The sequence below is a fragment of the Phyllobates terribilis genome, unplaced genomic scaffold (assembly GCF_046119375.1).
Source record: "Phyllobates terribilis strain yellow unplaced genomic scaffold, ASM4611937v1 Scaffold_2168__1_contigs__length_158237, whole genome shotgun sequence".
Classification (NCBI taxonomy): domain Eukaryota; kingdom Metazoa; phylum Chordata; class Amphibia; order Anura; family Dendrobatidae; genus Phyllobates; species Phyllobates terribilis.
The window spans coordinates 18,391-24,981 of NW_027364926.1; positions in this window are offsets into that span (position 1 = coordinate 18,391).

Below are 6,591 nucleotides of genomic sequence, written 5' to 3' on the forward strand. Positions count from 1 at the left end.
TTATTGTCTGTGTTGTGGAGGAGGTCAGCGATGGCCGAAGGTTTCCCCTCATTCATCAATTACTACTCTTCATCAGTATCTGGTGACCGCCCGTCACCTCCGTCGTCAGTATCTGGTGACCGCCCGTCACCTCCGTCGTCAGTATCTGGTGACCGCCCGTCGCCTCCGTCGTCAGTATCTGGTGACCGCCCGTCACCTCCGTCGTCAGTATCTGGTGACCGCCCGTCGCCTCCGTCGTCAGTATCTGGTGACCGCCCGTCGCCTCCTCGTCAGTATCTGGTGACCGCCCGTCGCCTCCTCGTCAGTATCTGGTGACCGCCCGTCGCCTCCTCGTCAGTATCTGGTGGTCACTGGTCCTGGGGGTGATGACCTGACATCATGGTGCCGGTCCTGTAGGAGGCGCCGGTGGTCGGCAGAGACCGATCTCATCATGGTGGTCATGGATTCCCCTCCCCCACAGATGCCATACATCACCATGTGACTGCACTGTGTCCGCACCACTGCCCCTGTCTCCAGTAATGAGGGGCATCATACTGTATATAGGGCACATTCTCCACACATCAATGATCCGAGATCAGCAGAGAATCCCCCATAAAGAAGAGGCTGAGGGGCAGAAGGGGAGCGTTCATCCCTGCAGGGTCCCGGACCCCCTGTCTCTATAATCTGGGATTAATCTCCGGAGGATTCATTCTCACAAATCCCAGAAAATATAGATGAAATAGGTCACAGCCATCGAAAGGTTAACTGCCTGAGCGCCAACCACATCCTGCACAGCAAGAGGCGGCTGATACCAGAGAGTAATAGCTTGTAGCCTCTCTCCCACCCCCCAGTAATGGCTGATAACAGGGAGTAATAGCTTGTAGTCTCCTCCCCCAGTAATGGCTGATAACAGGGAGTAATAGCTTGTAGTCTCCTCCCCCCAGTAATGGCTGATAACAGGGAGTAATAGCTTGTAGTCTCCTCCCCCAGTAATGGCTGATAACAGGGAGTAATAGCTTGTAGTCCCGTCCCCCCCCCCCCCCAGTAATGGCTGATAACAGGGAGTAATAGCTTGTAGTCTCCTCCCCCAGTAATGGCTGATAACAGGGAGTAATAGCTTGTAGTCTCTCCCCCCCGTAATGGCTGATAACAGGTAACAGGGAGTAATAGCTTGTAGTCTCCTCCCCCAGTAATGGCTGATAACAGGGAGTAATAGCTTGTAGTCTCCCCCCCCAGTAATGGCTGATAACAGTGAGTAATAGCTTGTAGTCTCCTCCTCCAGTAATGGCTGATAACAGGGAGTAATAGCTTGTAGTCCGTCGTCCCCCCCCCCCCCCCCGTAATGGCTGATAACAGGGAGTAATAGCTTGTAGCCCCCTCCCACCCCCCAGTAATGGCTGATAACAGGGAGTAATAGCTTGTAGTCTCCTCCTCCAGTAATGGCTGATAACAGGGAGTAATAGCTTGTAGTCCCCCCCCCCCCGTAATGGCTGATAACAGGGAGTAATAGCTTGTAGCCCCCCCCCCCCCCCGTAATGGCTGATAACAGGGAGTAATAGCTTGTAGTCTCCTCCCCCAGTAATGGCTGATAACAGGGAGTAATAGCTTGTAGTCTCCTCCCCCCCAGTAATGGCTGATAACAGGGAGTAATAGCTTGTAGTCTCCTCCCCCCCAGTAATGGCTGATAACGGGGAGTAATAGCTTGTAGTCTCCTCCTCCAGTAATGGCTGATAACAGGGAGTAATAGCTTCTAGTCTCCTCTCCCAGTAATGGCTGATAACAGGGAGTAATAGCTTGTAGCCCCCTCCCACCCCCCAGTAATGGCTGATAACAGGGAGTAATAGCTTGTAGTCTTTCTCTCCCCCCCTCCCCCCCAGTAATGGCTGATAACAGGGAGTAATAGCTTGTAGTCTCCTCCCCCCCAGTAATGGCTGATAACAGGGAGTAATAGCTTGTAGTCTCCTCCCCCAGTAATGGCTGATAACAGGGAGTAATAGCTTGTAGTCTCCTCCCCCCCCCCACCAGTAATGGCTGATAACAGGGAGTAATAGCCTGTAGTCTCCTCCCCCAGTAATGGCTGATAACAGGGAGTAATAGCTTGTAGTCTCCTCCCCCCCAGTAATGGCTGATAACAGGGAGTAATAGCTTGTAGTCTCTCTCCCCCCCCCAGTAATGGCTGATAACAGGGAGTAATAGCTTGTAGTCTCCTCCCCCCCCAGTAATGGCTGATAACAGGGAGTAATAGCTTGTAGTCTCTCCTCCCCCCCCCCCCAGTAATGGCTGATAACAGGGAGTAATAGCTTGTAGTCTCCTCCCCCAGTAATGGCTGATAACAGGGAGTAATAGCTTGTAGTCTCCTCCAGTAATGGCTGATAACAGGGAGTAATAGCTTGTAGTCTCCCCCCCCCCCCCCCCCCCAGTAATGGCTGATAACAGGGAGTAATAGCTTGTAGTCCCTCCCCCCCCCCCCCCCCAGTAATGGCTGATAACAGGGAGTAATAGCTTGTAGTCTCCTCCCCCAGTAATGGCTGATAACAGGGAGTAATAGCTTGTAGTCTCCTCCAGTAATGGCTGATAACAGGGAGTAATAGCTTGTAGTCTCCTCCCCCCCAGTAATGGCTGATAACAGGGAGTAATAGCTTGTAGTCTCCTCCCCCCAGTAATGGCTGATAACAGGGAGTAATAGCTTGTAGTCTCCTCCTCCAGTAATGGCTGATAACAGGGAGTAATAGCTTGTAGTCTTTCTCTCTCCCCCCCCCCCCAGTAATGGCTGATAACAGGGAGTAATAGCTTGTAGTCTCCTCCCCCCAGTAATGGCTGATAACAGGGAGTAATAGCTTGTAGTCTCCTCCCCCCAGTAATGACTGATAACAGGGAGTAATAGCTTGTAGTCTCCTCCCCCCAGTAATGGCTGATAACAGGGAGTAATAGCTTGTAGTCTCCTCCCCCAATAATGGCTGATAACGGGGAGTAATAGCTTGTAGTCTCCTTCTCCAGTAATGGCTGATAACAGAGAGTAATAGCTTGTAGTCTTTCTCTCTCCCCCCCCCCAAGTAATGGCTGATAACAGGGAGTAATAGCTTGTAGTCTCCTCCCCCCAGTAATGGCTGATAACAGGGAGTAATAGCTTGTAGTCTCCTTCCCCAATAATGGCTGATAACGGGGAGTAATAGCTTGTAGTCTCCTCCCCCAATAATGGCTGATAACGGGGAGTAATAGCTTGTAGTCTCCTTCTCCAGTAATGGCTGATAACAGAGAGTAATAGCTTGTAGTCTTTCTCTCCCCCCCCCCCCCCCCCCCCCAGTAATGGCTGATAACAGGGAGTAATAGCTTGTAGTCTCCTCCCCCCAGTAATGGCTGATAACAGGGAGTAATAGCTTGTAGTCTCCTCCCCCCAGTAATGGCTGATAACAGGGAGTAATAGCTTGTAGTCTCCTCCCCCCCAGTAATGGCTGATAACAGGGAGTAATAGCTTGTAGTCTCCTCCCCCAGTAATGGCTGATAACAGGGAGTAATAGCTTGTAGTCTCCTCCCCCAGTAATGGCTGATAACAGGGAGTAATAGCTTGTAGTCTCCTCCCCCAGTAATGGCTGATAACAGGGAGTAATAGCTTGTTGTCTCCTCCCCCAGTAATGGCTGATAACAGGGAGTAATAGCTTGTTGTCTCCTCCCCCAGTAATGGCTGATAACAGGGAGTAATAGCTTGTAGTCTCCTCCCCCAGTAATGGCTGATAACAGGGAGTAATAGCTTGTAGTCCCCTCCCCCAGTAATGGCTGATAACAGGGAGTAATAGCTTGTAGTCTCCTCCCCCAGTAATGGCTGATAACAGGGAGTAATAGCTTGTAGTCTCCTTCCCCAGTAATGGCTGATAACAGGGAGTAATAGCTTGTAGTCTCCTCCCCCAGTAATGGCTGATAACAGGGAGTAATAGCTTGTAGTCTCCTCCTCCAGTAATGGCTGATAACAGGGAGTAATAGCTTGTAGTCCCCTCCCCCAGTAATGGCTGATAACAGGGAGTAATAGCTTGTAGTCTCCTTCCCCAGTAATGGCTGATAACAGGGAGTAATAGCTTGTAGTCTCCTCCCCCAGTAATGGCTGATAACAGGGAGTAATAGCTTGTAGTCTCCTCCTCCAGTAATGGCTGATAACAGGGAGTAATAGCTTCTAGTCTCCTCTCCCAGTAATGGCTGATAACAGGGAGTAATAGCTTGTAGTCTCCTCCTCCAGTAATGGCTGATAACAGGGAGTAATAGCTTGTAGTCTCCTCCAGTAATGGCTGATAACAGGGAGTAATAGCTTGTAGTCTCCTCCAGTAATGGCTGATAACAGGGAGTAATAGCTTGTAGTCTCCTCCCCCCAGTAATGGCTGATAACAGGGAGTAATAGCTTGTAGTCTCCTCCCTGCAGTAATGGCTGATAACAGGGAGTAATAGCTTGTAGTCTCCTCCCTCCAGTAATGGCTGATAACAGGGAGTAATAGCTTGTAGTCTCCTCCTCCAGTAATGGCTGATAACGGGGAGTAATAGCTTGTAGTCTCCTCCCCCAGTAATGGCTGATAACAGGGAGTAATAGCTTGTAGTCTCCTCCCCCAGTAATGGCTGATAACAGGGAGTAATAGCTTGTAGTCTCCTCCCCCAGTAATGGCTGATAACAGGGAGTAATAGCTTGTAGTCTCCTCCCCCCAGTAATGGCTGATAACAGGGAGTAATAGCTTGTAGTCTCCTCCCCAGTAATGGCTGATAACAGGGAGTAATAGCTTGTAGTCACATATTATGTATAGCGCCGTCCCATTATTACATGGTGTCCTCTCTTGTTACGTACAGCGCCGTCCCGTTATTACACGGTGTCCTCTCTTGTTACGTACAGCGCCGTCCCATTATTACACGGTGCCCTCTCTTGTTACGTACAGCGCCGTCCCGTTATTACACGGTGTCCTCTCTTGTTACGTACAGCGCCGTCCCGTTATTACACGGTGCCCTCTCTTGTTACGTATAGCGCCGTCCCATTATTACACGGTGTCCTCTCTTGTTACGTACAGCGCCGTCCCATTATTACACGGTGTGTAAGGGACAATGCTGTACATAACAAGAGAGTACGCTATGTAATAAGGGACAGTGCTGTACATAACAAGAGAGGGCACTATGTAATAAGGGACAATGCTGTACATAACGAGAGTACGCTATGTAATAAGGGACAGTGCTGTACATAACAAGAGAGTGCGCTATGTAATAAGGGACAGTGCTGTACATAACAAGAGAGGGCGCTATGTAATAAGGGACAATGCTGTACATAACAAGAGAGTACGCTATGTAATAAGGGACAATGCTGTACATAACAAGAGAGTACGCTATGTAATAAGGGACAATGCTGTACATAACAAGAGAGTACGCTATGTAATAAGGGACAATGCTGTACATAACAAGAGAGTATGCTATGTAATAAGGGACAGTGCTGTACATAACAAGAGAGGACACTGTGTAATAAGGGACAGTGCTGTACATAACAAGAGAGGACACTATGTAATAAGGGACAGTGCTGTACATAACGAGAGGGCACTATGTAATAAGGGACAATGCTATACATAACAAGAGTACACTATGTAATAAGGGACAGTGTTGTACATAACAAGAGAGGACACTATGTAATAAGGGACAATGCTGTACATAACAAGAGAGTACGCTATGTAATAAGGAACAGTGTTGTACATAACAAGAGAGGACACTATGTAATAAGGGACAATGCTGTACATAACAAGAGAGTACGCTATGTAATAAGGGACAGTGCTGTACATAACAAGAGAGGACACTATGTAATAAGGGACAATGCTGTACATAACAAGAGCGTACGCTATGTAATAAGGGACAGTGCTGTACATTACAAGAGAGGACACTATGTAATAAGGGACAGTGCTGTACATAACAAGAGAGGACACTATGTAATAAGGGACAATGCTGTACATAACAAGAGAGTACGCTATGTAATAAGGGACAGTGCTGTACATAACAAGAGAGGACACTATGTAATAAGGGACAGTGCTGTACATAACAAGAGAGGACACTATGTAATAAGGGACAATGCTGTACATAACAAGAGAGTACGCTATGTAATAAGGGACAGTGCTGTACATAACAAGAGAGGACACTATGTAATAAGGGACAATGCTGTACATAACAAGAGAGTACGCTATGTAATAAGGGACAGTGCTGTACATAACAAGAGAGGACACTGTAATAAGGGACAGTGCTGTACATAACAAGAGAGGACACTATGTAATAAGGGACAGTGCTGTACATAACAAGAGAGGGCACTGTGTAATAAGGGACAATGCTATACATAACAAGAGTACGCTATGTAATAAGGGACAGTGTTGTACATAACAAGAGAGGACACTATGTAATAAGGGACAATGCTGTACATAACAAGAGAGTACGCTATGTAATAAGGGACAGTGCTGTACATAACAAGAGAGGACACTATGTAATAAGGGACAATGCTGTACATAACAAGAGAGTACGCTATGTAATAAGGGACAGTGCTGTACATAACAAGAGAGGGCACTATGTAATAAAGCATTGTGCTGTACATAACAAGAGAGGGCACTAATTCACACG